Genomic DNA, 20,517 nt, shown 5'->3' with positions numbered 1-20,517 from the left:
GAGAAACTTCCAGAAGACCAACCATCTCTGCAGCACTCCACCAATCAGGCCTTTATGGTAGTGTGGCCAGACGGAAGCCACTCCTCAGTAAAAGGCACATGACAGTCCACTCGGAGTTTGCCAAAAGGCACCTAAAGGACTCTCAGACCATGAGAAACAAGATTCTCTGGCCTGATGAAACATCATGTCTGGAGGAAACCTGGCACCATCCCTACAGTGAAGCATGGTAGTGGCAGCATCATGCTGTGGGGATGTTTTTCAGCGGCAGGGACTGGGAGACTAGTCAGGATCAAAGGAAAGATGAACGGCCAACAGGACAATGACCCTAAGCATACAGCCAAGTACTGAATAAAGTGTCTGAATGTTTTGTTTTGTCAGTATCTGGTATTGTATGTAGATTGATGAGTGGGAAAAACTATTTAATCAATTTTAGAATGGCAGTAACGTTTTTATTTATTTGTACCTTTATTTAACTATGCAAGTCAGTTAAGAACAAGTTCTTATTTTCAATGACGGCCTAGGAACAGTGGGTTAACTGCCTTGTTCAGGGGCAGAACGACAGATTTGTACCTTGTCAGCTCGGGGATTTGATCTTGCAACCTTTCAGTTACTAGTCCAACGCTCAACACTGGGCTACACTGCCGCCCCAATGTATCAAAATGTGGAAAAATTAAAGGGGTCTGAATACTTTCCGGATGCACTGTAGTTATGAAGAGTGATTGTTTATTGTGCCGGGAGAGGTGGGGAAGATACAACCAACTGCAATGGGTCTAACCGGTCCTGAACCTTGGCCATAATCTCACCTCTAATAATATGTTCAAAGGCTTCCCAGGACATACATATAAAAGCACACAAGACATCCATGTCCTCACTGTATCTCATTTCGGTGCACTCTGCCTAATTCTGCTGAACATGTTCAAGTGGAGGTTGAGGTGACAAGTAATGAGAGTGTGTCAGGGAACTGACACACCTTCAACAGAGTCATCCCCAACCAGCAGCTAATCATATTATCTACAGAGTCAGTCATCCACGGTCATCAACCAATCACTGTACACCAACAGACCTGGATAGCATCCAGTCAGTGCAGTGACACTTCTGTTCACACTCCAGCTTGTTGGTTTTAGCAGTATGCACATACAGTACACTATTCTAATAGTGTACCAGCTCAACTTGAGTAGTCTTCTATCTGGGCACATTGGCCTCCCTCTGCACCCAGGAAACAAGTGCAGGCATAGGGCCTTTCTCGTTTTAGTGCATAGCTCCCAGTCCACTTCGCTCAAGTGTTTATTTTAGCAAACAGGGAAGAGGGTGCTTACCTGGCGGCTTGTCTGATTATCTGTTGGGACAATGCCAAACACAATACAGAGACAAGAGTTCCTTGTAGAGTTATAGTCCCTGCTGTGAAATATTGGATTGACACTGAAACACAGTAGTTGATAATTCACTGAGGTGGAATAATCCCTATTTTCCACCCACTGAGGCATTTTAATGTGAATTTGCAATTGATTTTCAATTGATTCGACATGATTTGTAAAGATACACACCTGTCTATACTGTATAAGGTCCCACAGTTGACAGTGCATGTCAGAGCAAAAACCAGGCCATGAGGTCGACGGAATTGTCTGGTCATCACCTGGCCAATACCATCCCTACGGTGAAGTATGGTGGTGACAGCATCATGCTGTGGGGATGTTTTTCAGTGTCAGGAACTGGGAGATTATTCTGGATTGAGGGGAAGATGAACGGAGCAAAGTACAGAGAGATCCTTGATGAAAACCTGCTCAGGACCTCAGAAAGTCAGATTGGGGTGAAGGTTCACCTTCCAACAGGACAACAACCCTAAGGACACAGCCAAGACAACGCAGGTGTGGCTTCAGGACAAATCTCTGAATGTCCTTGAGTGTCCCAGTCAGAGCCCAGACTTGAACCTGATCAATCATCTCTGGAGAGACCTGAAAAATAGGTGTGCAGGGACGCTCCCCATCCAACCTGATAGAGCTTGAGAGGATCTGCAGAGAAGAATGGGAGAAACTCCCCAAATACAGGTGTGCCAAGCTTGTAGTGTCATACATAAGAAAACTCAAGGCTGTCATTGCTGCCAAATGTGCTTCAACAAAGTACTGAGTAAAGGGTCTGAATACTTATGTAAATTAGATATTTCCATTTTTTGTTGTTTTTATAAATGTGCTAAAATGTCTAAAAAAACTGTTTTTGCTTTGCCGTTATGGGATATTGTTTGTAGATTGATGAGGATATTTAAAATGTAAAAAATCTATTCAACAAAATGTTGAAAAGTGAAGTGGTCAGAATACTTTCTGAATGCACTGTATTCTCATCAATCATTTTGTCCAAACAAAAGTGTCACACCCTGACCATAGTTTGCTTTGTATGTTTCTATGTTTTGTTTGGTCAGGGTGTGATCTGAGTGGGCATTCTATGTTGTGTGTCTAGTTTGTCTATTTCTATGTTTGGCCTGATATGGTTCTCAATCAGAGGCAGGTGTTAGTCATTGTCTCTGATTGGGAACCATATTTAGGTAGCCTGTTTTGTGTTGGGTTTTGTGGGTGGTTGTTTCCTGTCTTTGTGTTTGTTGCACCAGATAGGGCTGTTTCGGTTTTTCCACGTTTATTGTTTTGTATTATGTTCATGTTTAGTTTTCTTATTAAAAAACATGAACTTCAACCACGTTGCATTTTGGTCCGCTTCTCCTTCCCAGGAAGAATCCCGTTACAAAAAGCTTAGAATAATCATCTTTGTGAACTTTCCACGCCAGTTAGGATGTTTTTGACACTTTTTCTTTCAACACATTCACTTCCACATCCTCCCCAGCTAGGTGTCCATCATGCAGTGTATTACTTATTTTGCTCAATGTCGGGGAAGCCACTCTAAACATATAGTTTACCAAGCTACCAATTACTTCACACTGGAAGAAGTTAAACTACACTAAAGCAACCCTTAAAGTCACATTGCAGTCAAACTGTGTGGTTTATATTTTTACACTATGAGGTTGGGATAATACTGTGAAATTGTGAATATGATGATGATGCCCTTTTAGTGTAAGAGCTTTTTGAAAAGACTGCCTCAAATATCAACCTGTTTTGGTGGGATGGAGTTTTGGCTGCCTGGTGACATCAATTGCCAGTAGTGAATAGACCAATACGAAAGAGTTCCAAACCTCTCTGCCAATAACAGCTAGTTTTCTGTTTTCCCCTCCCCACTCAAACCACTACCAGACAGTTCCAGTGAGTTTAGAAATGTCAAAGTTCACAGAATGGCAGCCAAAGTATACTTAACACTGAAACGTCCTTCTCAGAATAGTTGGAAACACTTCATTTTAAGGGGTCTTTATTACACTGTAATTACATATGTAATTAGAGGGATTGCAGTCTGTATTTACAAAGGTGTAACAACGAATGCCTATTATCATGCTTTATAAATGCACTTATTATTCAAGTAAAGGTTGAAGAACATTCTCACTTTTGGATGGGATGCATTGGTGCACTTATTTATTTAATTAAGGCATCATGTCAAAATCTGCCCAGCTGCGCAACCCGTTCGAAATAACGATGACCTTGAACATGCCCACAATTTGTGTTGATACTGACATCATAGAGACAGTGCAAAGAACCGGGATTGAGAAGAAGGTTTTGTGCAAAATCCAAACATAAGAGAAAATGTCCTCACAGGAGAGAGAAGGTTGGTTTCCATGCAATCTGTTTAGCTTTTTGGATACATAAATTGTGCTGGACAATTTAGCATAGGTAGTTAGCAAGCTAGCGAGTCAACTACCTATGTTCAATCATTCAGAAGAATACAAAACACTAGATAGCTAGCTAGTTAGCAAATGTAAACTGACATTTCTGGTAGGCCTACAAACTAGGCTAGCTAGCTACTAGCTAACTTAGTTAACATCTACAGAATATACTTTTCATGTAATTTATTGATTTGCGGGGGATTAGCTTGTTGCTAGCTAGCTAGCTAGCAAGTTTTCTAACCTTGACAGGTAACGTAAAGATTTTTATAACTAACCCAAGATAGACCACAGCCTGTAATTTCTTATGGTAGCATATTAATCATAGTGGGCAGAACAAGCAAGGAAGTGGGCAGAGCCAAGCACAAGGTAGCAAGATCCTATTGGCGCATTCTAGTATTTACATTTCCGTGAGGAAATGCCTACTCTGTGAAGTGCACATGTGCAATAACCCAATTCGCTCTCAATTCGTTAGTTTTGGGAAAATAAAAATGTTTTGAGATAAAATGTTTAATCGATTTCCATTGTTACTTGTAATGATTAAAATGCAGAAAAATAATTAGCTAGCTAGCTAGCTATACTACTCCCCACACTATAGGCTGAAGATTTGAGTCACAGATAAAATTGTTTGGTTATTGAGTAGGCCTATATATTTGTTTAATCTAATTATAATCCTTATTATTTTGTAAGAAATGATAGGGCTTTTTACATGTTGCAATAAAGTTGACTAAAGCATAAGCTAATCTTTTGTTTGTAGTTATTTTCACTTGGTAATGAGTAGTAAGTAAGTATATGGTAATCAGGGATGGAAGTAACGAATTACGAATAATCTCGTTCCTGTAATTGAGTAGCTTTTCCATGTATAAAAAAAGAAAATGGCAGTATTTAACAAAGTCAGTGATTTTACGTTTACTTAAGTATGTTTTGATTGGGAGACCCATGAGGGCGCGCACAATTGGTCCAGCGTCGTCCGGGTTACGTGAGGTTTTGGCTGGTCGGGATGTCCTTGTCCCATCGAGCTCTAGCAACTCCTTGTGGCTGGCCGGGCTCATGCTCGCTGACTTCGGTCGTCAGCTATACTGTGTTCCCTTTGACACATTGGTGCGGCTGGCATCCAGGTTAAGCGAGCAGTGTGTCAAGAAGCAGTGCAGCTTGGCAGAGTTGTGTTTTTTGGAGGACGCATGGCTCTCGACCTTCGCCTCTCCCGAGTCCGTACGGGAGTTGCAGCGATGGGACAAGACTGTAACTACCAATTGGATTTCACGAAATTGTGGGAAAATAAAAATAAAAAAGCTGTCCTTGCAGCTAAGTTATCTAGCTCGTTAGTTACATGGCTAACCACCACCCAATTATGATAGCCATTATGGCTAGCACGTCAATGTCACTGTGTGGTGGTGGCTAGCGAGCCCTCCACAACTTTGGAAGTATGCTTGGGGTCGTTGTCCAGTTGGAAGACCAATTTGCGACCAATTCCTGACAGCTAAGTGACCTAGCTAGCTAGCTAGTGTTAGCTTGCTAAGCCACGACATACATTATTTAGAGAAACCTGGGACTTTTAGCTATATTTGAAGTCGGAAGTTTGCATACACCTTAGCCAAATACATTTAAACTCAGTTTTTCACAATTCCTGACATTTAATCCTCGTAAAAATTCCCTGTCTTAGGTCAGTTAGGATCACCACTTTATTTTAAGAATGTGAAATGTCAGAATAATAGTAGAGTGATTTATTTAAGCTTTTATTGGTCCCATGGTGCATGGTCCCATGGTGTTTATACTTGTGTACTATTATTTGTACAGATGAACATGATACCTTCAGGCATTTGGAAATTGCTCCCAGGGATGAACCAGACTTGTGGAGGTCGACAAAAAAAAATTCTGAGGTCTTGGCTGATTTCTTTTGATTTTCCCATGTTGTCAAGCAAAGAGGCACTGAGTTTAAAGGTAGGCCTTGAAATACATCCACAGGTACACCTCCAATTGACTCAATTTATGTAAATTAGCCAATCAGAAGCTTCTAAAGTCATGACATAATTTTCTGGAATTTTCCAAGCTGTTTAAAGGCACAGTCAACTTAGTGTATGTAAACTTCTGACTCACTGGAATTGTGATTAAGTGAAATAATCTGTCTGTAAACAATTGTTGGAAAAATGACTTGTGTCACGCACAAAGTAGATGTCCTAACTGACTTGCCAAAACTATAGTTTGTTTTAACAAGAAATTTGTGGAGTAGTTGAAAAACATGTTTTAATGACTCAAACCTAAGTGTATGTAAACGTCCGACTTTGTCTGTCTAAATTAGGATAATGTCGATCTGAAAGCCAGTTACTCAATAAGTCTAACTGTGCATATAACTGTAACTGTGAGTCTGTGTGAGAACACTGTAACTGTGTGAGAACATTTGACAACACACTTCAGTGTCTGTGAATAAGTATGGAAAGTCTTTGTTTGAGCTATTGTAATGTCACCGATATAATGAACTTTGTTGCCAAATGAAGCAGAATTTGCAGAAATATTCCATATGTGAATCTGACACAATGACAATGATATCTTCTCATCACCGATGCCCAAAAGGTCACAAGGTACAGGGGAGCTGGAGGGGTACCTTGGCTGTGTGTCAGAAAAAATGGACTTGCTTTATTCCTTTCTATACTTAAAGAAGCTGTCCCTAACACAGTAGAAAAAAAGGGGAGTCTATATACAATGTGTGCAAAAGGCATGAGGAGGTAGCGAATAATAAATGATAAATGATCAGATGGTCATGTACAGGTAGAGATATTGGTGTGCAAAAGAGCAGAAAAGTAAATAAATAAAAACAGTATGGGGATGAGGTAGGTGAAAATGGGTGGGCTATTTACCAATAGACTATGTACAGCTGCAGCGATCGGTTAGCTGCTCAGATAGCTGATGTTTGAAGTTGGTGAGGGAGATAAAAGTCTCCAACTTCAGCGATTTTTGCAATTCGTTCCAGTCACAGGCAGCAGAGTACTGGAACGAAAGGCGGCCGAATGAGGTGTTGAGGTGGAGTGGAGCGGAGTGTGCAAAGCTGTCATCAAGGCAAAGGGTGGCTACTTTGAAGAATCTCAAATAAAACATATATTTTGATTAGTTTAACACTTATTCGGTTACTACATGATTCCATATGTGTTATTTCATAGTTTTGACATCTTCGCTATTATTCTACAATGTAGAAAAACCCTTGAATGAGTAAGTGTGTCCAAATATTTGACTGGTACTGTATATCTTTTTTTCAGGATTTGGCCCAGGCTAAAGAATAAAAAAGCAGAAAGACAACCATTTCCAAATAATGTGAGGGACAAACAAAACATATTTTAATCCTAAAGTTGTCCGTCTGACCACCACCCCCAATCACAGGATGAAAAATGCAGAGGCCATCCCACGGGAATGCAGCCCTCTACATGCAATTACACCTTAATAAGAACCCCTTCAAATGAAGTGTCTCAATTAAATTGCTGTCCATTGAATTGAGACCTTTTCAGAATATTTTGATACCTCAATGACTTTTCAGTTTCTCAATCAAATGAGATCACTGGTATATGTGACCTAACCTAGAATCTATACAGTTGCCCCAGGTATGCACGGATTATATCAAATCAGTTGTCATGAAGCAGCTACATGGGCGTGGACTCACCGGACAGAAATCCACATGAATAGCACTCCTCTTACATTCACTATTTAGTTCATGCCCTCCCTGCAAACATAATTTATTACGTAGAGGAGAGAGAGTCATTTTAGCAAACAGAGTGATCACTACTACTGTCCATTCTTTTAGACCACACCCACACCCTTCCTTTTTTCATTTTACATTTTTATTTCACCTTTATTTAACTAGGCAAGTCATATTTGTGTATCTATTGGAAAACAAAATGGAAAACATGGCTTTGATTTTTCATTGTAAGCGCTGTAATCCCAAACAAGTAGAAGCCTTGTGAATGTCATTGAATTTGAGCCAAAGGCTGCATCTGGTCCTTTTCCAAATGTCTCCCATTGGAATGGAGTTTTCGACAAAACGCTCGCATTGATTATTCTCAAAACCACATATTTCTCTCCTTAGAGATGCGTGTGTATCCACGCCAGCAATGTACTTAATATGCAATAAAATACTTTTAAACTATACTTTTCATGACAGAAGCCCGGGTTGTGAATGAGTGGAGTGAATGGTCATGACAACAGGGGTTAGTGGTTTTCATGGGGGTGGCCTTAAACAGACCATTAAATGTAAATGAATAGATCAGCACTGAAACAATACTGTCAGAAGACACCTCTTCTATAGGTGGGGCCTGTGTGGGCCTATATGCTTTTTGCTTTGAACCATAGTCTTTAGGCTGGTGAAAAGCAGTTGGTAAGTAAACTGATACCTAAACATTTGTACGTTTTTTTCCAGGTCTTTATGTGTGTGTACATATGTGTTTATGGATGTTAAAGACCCAACCCAAATGTGCCTCCCAAAACCCCTTCCCTCTGCATATTTTGTGTCAGGATATTTATGTTCAGCATAATGGACTTTTCGCACAGTTGATATTGAAAACCAGATTTTATGTCTGGTAACTAGCTTGAACAATTTTTTTTTACAAATAATATAACCGATTGACGAAAAGACTAAGGAGTCATTGTATTTAAAGGGAAAGTTCACCCAAATGACAAAAAAACACATTGGTTTCCTTACCCTGTAAGAAGTCTATGGACACGGTACACTATATATATAAGAGTTTGTGGACAACCCTTCAAATTAGTACATTCGTTTGTTTCAGCCAAACAACTTGCTGACTGACCGGTGTATAAAATCGAGCACACAGCCATACAATCTCCATAGAAAAACATTTGCAGTAGAATGGACTTACTGAAGAGCTCAGTGACATTCAATGTGGCACCGTTATAGGATGCCACCTTTCCAACAAGTCAGTTCGTCAAATTTCTGCCCTGCTAGAGTTGCCCCGTAAGTGCTGTTATTGTGAAGTGGAACAGCTCAGCTGCGAAGTGGTAGGCCACACAAGCTCACAAAACTGGACCGACCGAGTGCTGAAGTGCGTAAAAATTGTCTGCAACACTCACTAGTGAGTTCCAAACTGCCTCTGGAAGCGCCGTCAGCACAGGAACGGTTGGTCAAGAGCTTCATGAAATGGGTTTCCATGGCCGAGGAGTTGCACGCATGCCTAAGATGACCATGCGCAATGTCAAGCGTGGTGTAAAGCTTGCCGCCATTGGACTCTGCAGCAGAGGAAACACATTCTCTGGAGTGATGAATCACGCTTCACCATCTGGCAATCTGATGGACAAATCTGGATTTGGCAGATGCCAGGAGAACGCTACCTGCCCCAATGCATAGTGCCAACAATAAAGTTTGGTGGAGGAGGAATAATGGTCTAGGGCTGTTATTCACGGTTTGGGCTAGGCCCCTTAGTTCCAGTAAAGGGAAATCTTAATGCTACAGCATACAATGACATTCTAGACCGTTCTGTATTTCCAGGTTTGTGGTAACAGTTTGGGGAAGGCTCAATCTGTTTGAGCATGACAATGCCCCCGTGTACAAAGTGAGCACGATGCAGAAATGGTTTGTCGAGATCGGTGTGGAAGACTGGCCTGCACAGAGCCCAGACCTCAACCCCATTGAACACCTTTGGGATGAAATGGAACGCCAACTGCGAGCCAGGCCTAATCGCCCAACATCTGCGCCCGACCTCACTAATTCTCTTGTGGCTAGATGGAAGCAAGTCCCGCAGCAATGTTGGAAGCAAGCCACGCAGCAAAGCCTTCCCAGAACAGCACAGGCCATTATAGCAGCAAAGTGGGGACAAATTCCATATTAATGCCCATGATTTTGTAATGAGATGTTCGACGAGCAGGTGTCCACATACCTTTGGTCATATAGTTTATGACAGCAATCCATGCTTTGGTTCAGTGTCCCTGGCAGTGGCTGGCACTGTTTCCAAATGCTAACGTTTTAGCAAGTCATCAGACCAATATTAGCATTTTTCTCTCATCATGTTCAAATCATTTATAAATTACTTTCAAATCATCTGTAAATTACTTTCAAATCATCTATAAAATACTTTTCAATTGAGCTTCACAATCAATTTGAGATCCTTTTGAATCATTTGGACATTATTTGACAGTTATATATCGATCCCACAATTTGCATGGGATTTGTGCCAGGGAAACGGTACCAGTGAAATTAAACAAAAGTATGGATTAATGTCATACCTTGTCTATAGACTTCTGACAGGGTAAGGAAACCAATATGTCATTTTGTATTTTGGGTGAACTTCCCCTTAATGAATAAATCAGACCAGCCATCAGCACACAGGATAGAAAGGATTGCATTATGTCCGTTACTCTTTTGGCTCCTGCTATGTACATACATAATTCATGTTCCGTGGTTGCCATGGAGCTGTAAGGCAGCCTAAACAAAGAGCTCTGTACATTTTGCACATATTTGAGATGTTTTTAAGTGTTTCCTGTTTTCTAATCAGCTTTTTCTGTGGCATCACCATCATCAAACCATCAAATGACTCAGTTTAGGAGCCTGAGATCACTGATCTACTGAGGGAATCCTTCTCTATGACAATGTTGTCCTGTCCTTTGTTTTATGTGCTATACACTGCATTCGGGAAGTATTCTAACCCCTTGACCTTTTCCAAAATGTGTTACGTTACAGCCTTATTCTAAAATGGATTAAATAGTGTTTTTTCCCCTCATCAATTCTGGATCATTTGTATCCAATTATGTACCGTGTTGTGATGTCAACAAATTGCAAACCCCCTTTCATTGGACATCATAGCTTTTGAAAACTATCAGAAATAAACAGAGCAGCGCGGAAGCGTCAATTATCACTTCACAACGGCTATGGAGGAGAATGTGGCACTCTTGGAAAGTTCAGACAGAAGCTGCATTGGCCCAAATCTCTCCATACAGTGCATTCGGAAAGAATTCAGAACCATTAACTTTTTCCACATTCTGTTACGTTATAGCCCTATTCTAAAATGGATTCAATCGTTTTTTCACTCATTAATCTACACACTAACCCATAATGACAAAGCAAAAACATTTTTTTTTACATTTTTGAAAATGTATTAAAAATAAAAATGCAAATATCACATTTACTATTCAGACCCTTTACTCAGTACTTTGTTGAAGCACCTTTGGCAGAGATTACCACCTTGAGTCTTCTTGGGTATGACGCTACAAGCTTGGCACACCTGTATTTTGGGAGTTTCTTCCATTCTTCTCTGCAGATCCTCTCAAGCGCTGTCAGGTTGGATGGCGAGTGTCGCTGCACAGCTATTTTCAGGTCTCTCCAGAGATGTTCGATCAGGTTCTGGCTGGGCCACTCAAGGACATTCAGAGACTTGTCCCGAAGCCAAACCTGCGTTGTCTTGGCTGTGTGCTTAGGGTTGTTGTCCTGTTGGAAGGTGAACCTTCGCCCCAGTCTGAGGTCCTGAGCACTCTGGAGCAGGTTTTAATCAAAGATCTCTCTGTATTTTGCTCCGTTCATATTTCCCTTGATCTTGACTAGTCTCCCAATCCCTGCCTCAAAAAACAATTCCCACAGCATGATGCTGCCACCACCATGCTTCACCGTAGGGATGGTGCCAGGTTTCCTCCAGACGTGAAGATTGGCATTCAGGCCAAAGAGTTCAATCTTCATTTCATCAGAGCAGAGAATCTTGTTTCTCATGGTCTGAGAGTCCTTTAGGTGTGGACTGTCATGTGCCTTTTACTGAGGAGTGACTTCCGTCTGGCCACTCTACCATAAAGGCCTGATTGATCGAGTGCTGGAGAGATGGTTGATCTTCTGGAAGGTTCTCCCATCTCCACAGAGGAACTCTGGAGCTCTGTCAGAGTGAACATCGGGTTCTTGGTCATCTCCCTGACCAAGGCCCTTCTCCCCCAATTGCTCAGTTTTGCCGGGCGGCCATCTCTAGGAACAGTCTAGGTGGTTCCAAACTTCTTCCATTTAAGAATGATGGAGGCCACTGTGTTCTTGGTGACCTTCAATGCTGCAGACATTTTTTGGTACCCTTCCCCAGATCTGTGCCTCGACACAATCCTGTCTCGGAGTTCTACAGACAATTCCTTCGACCTCATGGCTTAGTTTTTACTCTGACATGCACTGTCAACTGTGGGACCTTGTATAGACAGGTGTGTACCTTTCCAAATCCAATCAATTTAATTTACCACAGGTGGACTACAATCAAGTTGAAAAAACATCTAAAGGATGATCAATGAAAACAGGATCCACCTGAGCTCAATTTCATGTCTCATAGCAAAGGGTCTGAATACTTCTGCAAATAAGGTATTTCATTTTCAATACATTTGCAAAGAAATTGAAAAAACCCTGATTTTCACAGTTGTCATTATGGGATTGATGAGGGACAAAATTATTGTATCAATTATAGAATAAGGCTGTAACGCAACAAAATGTGGAAAAGGGGAAGGGGTCTGAATACTTTCCGTATGCAGTGTGTGTGTAACCCAAGTGTGTCTGGAAGGCTGGTCTGTTATGTTATGATTGTTACTTTTTGAACCATTTATTTAAGAAGACCACAACAGACATTTTTTGTCAAACTGTTTTGTGTCGTCCTCGATTTTACATGCATTATCCACGTGTGGTTGTATTGTATTTTAAATGATCAAATCTGTCTCTGTCTGTCTGTCACACGCACACCGACACACACAGACACTGACACCGACACAGACAGACACACACACAGACAGACAGACACAGAGACAGACACACACACACAGACACCCACAAACACAGAGATAGTGTGAGACACACACACAGACAGACACAGAGACACAAACAAACACACAGACAGACACAGAGACACAAACACACACACACACACACACACACACACACACACAGACAGACACACACAGACAGAGACACAGACAGACAGACAGACAGACAGACAGACAGACAGACAGACAGACAGACAGACAGACAGACAGACAGACAGACACACACACACACACACACACACACAGACACACACACAGAGACAGACACACACACAGACAGACAACACATACACACAGACAGAGACACACACACAGACACACACACAGACAGACAGACACACACACACACAAATAAACACACAGACACACACACAGAGACACACACACACAGACAGACACACACACAGACAGACACAGACACGCACACACACCGACAGACACATACACACAGACAGAGACAGACACACACACAGACAGACACACACACACACACAAATAAACACACAGACACACACACACACAGACACACACACACAGACAGACACACACACAGACAGACACAGACACAGACACACACACACAGACAGACACACACACACAGACACAGACAGACAGACACACACACACACAAATAAACACACAGACAGACACACAGAGACACACACACACAACAGACACACACACAGACAGACACAGACACGCACACACACCGACAGACACATACACACAGACAGAGACACACACACAGACACACACACAGACACACACACACACACACAAATAAACACACAGACACACACAGACAGACACATACACACAGACAGACACACACACAAACAAACAGACACACACACACAGACAGACACAGACACGCACACACACCGACAGACACACAGACAGACAGACAGACACACACAAACACACACACACAGACACAGACACAGATACACACAAATACGCACAAATACACACACAGACACACAGACAGACACACACACACAGACACATACACACACAGACACACACACAGACATACACAGACACAGACACACACACACACACACATACACATCAACTGCAGTCCAGAGATATTCCAAACCAGAGTCTTTTGATTTGACTCGAGTCTGCCACTGGCCTGAGCTCTGGAGAGGTGGAGCTAGCGTGTGTGAATGTGTGTGGGTGCGCGTGTATGCGCGTTTGTATTTATGTCTGGAATGGGAAGGGAGGAAAGGAGGAGGCTGAGGGGGGGTCAAAATAGTGATGAGGCCATTCAATCCCTCACCCCGCTTGTTGCACTTAGCTCCCCCCTCTGTCCATCCTGCGCTCCCATCCCTCTAAACAGTCTAAAGCTGGGCGCTCTGATAGGAGCAGGCTCGAGCCAAGCAGGAGAGTACTACTACATTACACTGTACATCAACAAAAGAGGATACTTTGAACTTTTCCAGAAGGAACATTGCTTCAGTGTCTGCCTGTTTCTCTCTCTCTCTCTGTGATTGACATGTAGCAGCTGCCACACTTACAATCAGCGGGGCTCCCACTTAGTCGGGCACTCAGTATCTCTGACACTCGGTATCTCTGAAGTTTCCATCACTGGAGCGCCGAGATTCAACGCTGGAGTTATTCTCTCTCTCTCTGCCTGTGAGTGAGGACGGAGCTGGAATTAACTCTCAAGGACCCAAAGGAGGATACACCTTTCATGACGCACATTGATATAATATTTGTTTCAACCTTCATTGATGTTTCATATGAATGGACAACTTTTGGAGGGTTACTGGAAATCCTATACTAACATTAAGAGGTCTGGAAGAGCGTATCATTAATCAATTATGATCCTCTTTTCCCTCAGTGTTTTTCTGCAGTGTTGAAGAAATCCGTGGGGCGAACAGCTCAGTCAAGCTCTCTTTGAACATCTCGTATTGGTCAGAGATTGTTGTGCTATAATCTAAACATAGGGAAATGGACAGACTGAACTCATCTGGATCTTGGAGTTTAAAAAAAAAGTACTCTCGTGAGATTTGACCATATTTCAGTCCTGCGTAAATAACATGATGTTTATTTAACAACGCACTGCAGGAGATTTCTAGAGAATTGATGTTGTTTTCCACATTTGCTTTTCTTTGAAACACATTGTTGGTGTATGGGAGCTGTGGGCTGATTATTTATTACCATAAGAGGTGCTGGATTTCCAGGGCTGGTTCTCTCTCGGGGAGTCTGTCAGGTCTCCTTCAGCATATCTGACAGTCTGGCTGTGTGTGAAGGAGGAAGAGTCATCTGGAGGAAACAACTCTACACCTCAGGCATTGTGTTTTTATACCTTTACAAGACTATATCTGACCTAACACCTTGGCTTTACTAAAGGCACTCTGAGCACCTGGAGGTAAAACTATGGGGATTCTGGGATTCTTCCTCCGCCAGCGGAGCCTCTGGATGTGTGACGACGGTCTTCAGCAGATGCACAGACGCAGCAGCAGCCTGGTAGTCCTGAGGGAAAGCCCCGCTACTCTTTGACTCTGACCACCGAGTTGGACTGCTTGACCACTGGGCTGAAGGGAGAGCTGCTACGACTCTCTCCTCTACTCTGCCTCGCCTGAGCGGAGGTCAAGCGAAGAGTTAGACACGCAGACGAGTCTGGATAAGCCGGGCGAACGGTAAGGACACGCGGTATCCTCTTTTGTCTGATTAAGCTTGGGGCTTAGGTGGGAGGACGGTAATCACTGTTAAGTGTTTAATTTAAACATGAGTGGACCAACAGAAGTAAGGTGCTAAGTGGCCATGTTCAAATCACTGTCCCAGAAGCTATTGTTAGTGCTGCAGTTTCAAAATTGGTTTGGTTCTGTCCTGCTTAGCAGACCTGTACATGTCTGACCAACATCATAGTATCATAAAGTAAATCCCCAAACAACTCTGCTGGCTGTATTTTCTGTCCCAGAAAACAATTGGAAAGGGCAACCCTTATAAACACTTAATTCAACCTCAGAAAGATACTATAAGACAACATTGTGAAAGTCAATGGGCAAGGAACTGAAATCTCACTTGTATTAGTAGCCAGCTGCTTAGGGAGAGATTCTGAGGCTGTCTGTGAGGACAACATGGTCAGATCAACAACGATTGACATACGATTGACACACGAGCATAGAGCTGAATGTATTACAATCTCAGGGGAGGACGAGCTCGTGTTAATGGCTGGAGTGGAATGGTATCAAATACATCAAACGTGGTTGATGCCATTCCATTCACTCTGTTCTCGGCCATTATTATTAAGCTGCCTCCACTGATTACACATTATGACTGGCATGCGAAGTAACGGGGGAGGCATGCGAAGTAACGGGGGAGGCATGCGAAGTAACGGGGGAGGCATGCGAAGTAACGGGGGAGGCATGCGAAGTAACGGGGGAGGCATGCGAAGTAACGGGGGAGGCATGTGAAGTAACGGGGGAGGCATGCGAAGTAACGGGGGAGGCATGCGAAGTAACGGGGGAGGCATGCGAAGTAACGGGGAGGCATGCGAAGTAACGGGGAGGCATGCGAAGTAACGGGGGAGGCATGCGAAGTAACGGGGGAGGCATGTGAAGTAACGGGGGAGGCATGTGAAGTAACGGGGAGGCATGTGAAGTAACGGGGAGGCATGTGAAGTAACGGGGAGGCATGTGAAGTAACGGGGAGGCATGCGAAGTAACGGGGAGGCATGTGAAGTAACGGGGAGGCATGCGAAGTAACGGGGAGGCATGCGAAGTAACGGGGAGGCATGCGAAGTAACGGGGGAGGCATGTGAAGTAACGGGGGAGGCATGTGAAGTAACGGGGGAGGCATGTGAAGTAACGGGGGAGGCATGCGAAGTAACGGGGAGGCATGCGAAGTAACGGGGAGGCATGCGAAGTAACGGGGAGGCATGCGAAGTAACGGGGAGGCATGCGAAGTAACGGGGGAGGCATGTGAAGTAACGGGGGAGGCATGCGAAGTAACGGGGGAGGCATGCGAAGTAACGGGGGAGGCATGCGAAGTAACGGGGGAGGCATGTGAAGTAACGGGGGAGGCATGTGAAGGACTTTTGTTTTTTAGTTCATGTCTGGGTTAGAAGCTATTGAATCTGGTCATATTGGATGAACCCAATAATAAGTCAATGGGAAATGAGTGCCCCCCTCCCCTGTCTCAAACACATGTTGCAACACTATGTTGAGGGAAGAGGAAGACCTACATTGTGTAGGAAGTGCACCAACATAGCTGAAATCCACCCATGCGAAACCGACAGGGAATAAGTCAAGCCCATGCTTACCAAATAACTTAAAGGACATTCCCGACATTACAGTCTACGTATGTTTGTAGCCAGTCAACATCACATCAACTTTGGTAGCATCGTTGGTCAGTCATGTTTAGGACCAGTTGTGCTTATAGATGTATTGATTTGTTTGTTAGAGACGGAGCAGATATGAGCCTGTTCACTTGTCTCTCAAATGTATCTTCCAGCTGTGATATAATTTGCAGAAAAAATAAACGCTTTTCCATCTTTTCCACTTCGGTGGCGAAGGCAGAAGCTCCTGCAATAGGTGATGACTCTTTTTGAGATATGACTCTAGTACTAACTATACTTCCAAATACTAACCACACTTCCAAATACTATGGTATTGTATCATATGTTATACAATGCAATATCATCAGTCTTCCGCAAAACTAAACAACATACATGGTTTGGAAGCTTAACCTACCAATGTATCGGGCATATAGGCTATAGTATAGGCCTAAATGGGCACCTTACATAGACAAATGCACCGGCCATAAGCGGGAGTACATTTTAGTAGCCTCGATCTATTGCTAAGATAAACAAATCTAAAAACTATTTACGTTGATTCAAGGTCACGGCTTGAGGCTGAGTTTATTTTAGTAACAGGCTCCAATTCATAGGCCTTTCTCTTCCGTTTGAGATGAAATGAGTGTGCTGTCTCTTGTGCCTTTCAAGATGGTATGACTTAATGGTGCCATTCGTGTAGGGCACTAAGAGGAATAAAATACCTATAGTGTTTACAGTACAGCCTTTACAGTATGGAAGCGTTGCCTTAATAACAATTATAATAATGCATAGAATTTATAACACGCTTTTCATTGAAAAACCATTTCAAAGTGCATTTACTATGCATTCAAATAAATGAAAACAAAAGATGTAGACAAGAGAATGGCCATAACTAGACAGGGCCACTCACACAAAGAACACAGGTGACTCTACAAGGGACAAGGACAACAAGGAGCACAGGTGAGTCTACAAGGGACAAGGACAACAAGGAACACAGCTATAACTACCAGAAGGCCTTCCTGAAGTTGATGTTTTTTAGGCCATTTTTTTAAAAAAGATCCAAGAGTCGGTGGTGCATTCAGGTGGTCCGGGAGTGCATTCCAGAGACGGGGTGGTGGTCAAGCCCCCCCCCCCCATTGAGCAGAGCTTGGTCCTGGGGACGTTGATGAGAAGGCTATCGCTCGACTAGAAGTTGTGGGTGGGGTTCTGGGATAGCAGCGGGTCTTTGAGGTAAGAATGGGTGCACTGGAATGTCAGCAAGAGGGTTTTGAATTTGACTCTGAGTGAGACACGGAGCCAGAGCAGAGATCCCAGTATGGTGGTTATGTGTTCAGGCTTACTCACGCTCATCGGGATCCTGGCAGCATTGTTTTTAATGTACTGGAGAGTCTAGAGCTTCCTGCCAGGGATCCTGAATAGAGTGCTTTGCAATAGTCCAGCCTTGAGGAGCCAAATGCACGGTTGAGCTTATCTACATCAGACTGAGTAAGAGTGGGACGGAGTTTGGCAATGTTTTTGTTGCGACAGAATTATGCTTTGCACAGCTGTTTGAAGTGATCATCGAAGGTCACAGAGGAGTTAACACTCAGGTTGGAGATTGAAGATGAGAGAGGGATGTTCTGGCCTGCAATGGTGAGGTGGGTTATGGGCGAGTGCTGGACCTGGAGAGGGGTGCCAACTAGAGGTGTTCACGGATCCACCTGTGCTTCTACACCTGCATTGCTTGCTGTTTGGGGTTTTAGGCTGGGTTTCTGTACAGCACTTTGAGATATCAGCTGATGTACGAAGGGCTATATAAATACATTTGATTTGATTTACCCTATAATTGGCCAGAACTTCCGGGTCCAGGTTGGGCTTCTGTAGAAGGGGGCTGATGACCGCTGTCTTGAGTGCAGGTGGAGATGGTATTTCCTCAACACCAGAGAGGAATGAATGAAATACCTCCCTGAGTGACTTCTAGGAAGCAGGAGAGAAGCTGAGGTTGCGTTGGTAGAGGGTCGAGGGTGGGAGGAGACAGAGTAGTAGAGTTTGAGATGAGAAATTGAACTAACCAAGCGATTCAGACCCCTGGCCCTTATGGTAGATTGAACAGTTTATTGATCAGTTTTTCTAGACAGATTGAACATTGAGATAACAACATGTCCTTGAATCCCCCTCCTTCACTTTCAACCTGCATATGCCATCTTGAATGGTCACCTTCTCTGAAATGTAATACGCGTCTGAAGACATTTCAGATGGAGATGTTAATTGGTGTATTGCATTGGTGCAGATTAGGATGTGCATTGGTGTGTCAATACAGTACAGATTGTTCAGTTTGGATTGTTTAAATATTGCTGCAGTAGTAAGATGAAATATGATTAGAGAGCTCAGTAGACAGTTGCTGTTGCTTTAGCTGAGTGGGAGATATATTTACAGTATTAGAAAATACAATAGTTTAAATAAATATTGCCAGTGTATATTCTACACACTTTACACATCTATCACTAAAAGGAAAATAAAGAATATTAATATAGCCTAACAATACTTGAGATGGCAATGGGTTTTGACTTGAGTTTTTGAATAGTTTTGAATAGACTTGAGCAAATTGACCATGCATTCGTGTGTTTACAACTTGCCTGCTAGTGCTTTGCTGAAAGGAAAAACCAAAATGGCAAGGCGTTAAAACACAATAAACTACATCATAACACAACAATACTGTGAGAATGGCAATTCCCTCAGCATATCTGCTAGTCAGAGAAACAAAACTATTACTGAGTGCTTAAGGAAAATGGTCTGAATGTGTTACAACAGCGCAGCCACACCTACAACGTGAATGGAATTGAGAGAAAAAAATGTCAAAAACTGTAATATATAGTTGGCATCAGTCCTGAGGCCATGTATTGTGTAAAGGGGGAAATGAGCGATATTTACTGCCCATATCCACTGATCTTTCACCTCCACTTGGGAGACTGCATCTGAAAAGGATTACTTTGTTAGAAGCCAAACTTTTCGTCATTTGTATTTGTATTAGTCCCGCTTGTACTCTCCAAGAGATTCAGAACCCTGGGCCAGCATGTAGGGTAGCCCAGAGGAGTGAGTGTTTGAGTGAGTCAGGAGTACGCCCTCTGCAACCCATGACGGGGCGTAGGCCACATCTCATTTGTGAGGTCATCACAATGAAACCACAAATGAACTGGGATCTATTGGTCTCGGGGCAGAAGTCACCCCTGCTCATCAAAAAACACTTCAGCCTAGTTAAATAAAGGTTACATTTAAAAATGTTTTTTAAAAATGTATCTCTTTGAATCTCAGGTCACATAAAACACCTGGTGGTCATGATGAACAACAATATCAGCCTCCAGCTCCAGCGTCAATGTAAATGTTACATTGCCTAATTGTAAAATCAGGAAGGGAACTAAACTGATAGTGTTATCGAAACAACCATTCCAACCACAGTATGGCACAGTAACAGAGGTTCCTCCGTGAAGATGTTATCTAATCAATGTAAGCTCAATGTAACATCGATAGGTTTAGGCTACTACATGATGCTACAATTTGCCCTTTACCCATCACGAGGTTGCTACAACCTAGCATAAAAAAATGTATAATGTAGGTGCACAGGTCAAGAAACAAATTGGAGTACTACCTCACACACTCTTGCCTGCATATAGCTGACCTGGGGTGTACTCATTAGTCCAAAATGAGAGTTTCTTTCGAACAAATTCAGATAGGTCCTCCT

General features: G+C 42.8%; 1 protein-coding gene across 2 annotated transcripts in view; it reads left to right on the top strand.

Annotated features, from left to right (window-relative positions):
* The window catches only part of LOC118388977 (neurturin-like), a 62,574-nt gene that overhangs the window by 25,617 nt on the left and 16,440 nt on the right, over positions 1-20,517 (top strand). The window contains exon 1 of one of the 2 annotated variants that reach the window (XM_035778629.2): positions 13,896-15,162. The exons of the other annotated variant lie outside the window; for it this stretch is intronic. The gene's annotated coding sequence lies outside the window, so the exon portion shown is untranslated. Of the gene's footprint in view, positions 1-13,895; positions 15,163-20,517 lie in introns of those variants that run through there. 2 annotated transcript variants of the gene reach the window in all.

The sequence above is a fragment of the Oncorhynchus keta genome, chromosome 1 (genome assembly GCF_023373465.1).
Source record: "Oncorhynchus keta strain PuntledgeMale-10-30-2019 chromosome 1, Oket_V2, whole genome shotgun sequence".
NCBI classification, from domain to species: domain Eukaryota; kingdom Metazoa; phylum Chordata; class Actinopteri; order Salmoniformes; family Salmonidae; genus Oncorhynchus; species Oncorhynchus keta.
The sequence above is the reverse complement of the archived record's forward strand: the minus strand, read 5'-3'. Positions and strand labels throughout refer to the sequence as shown.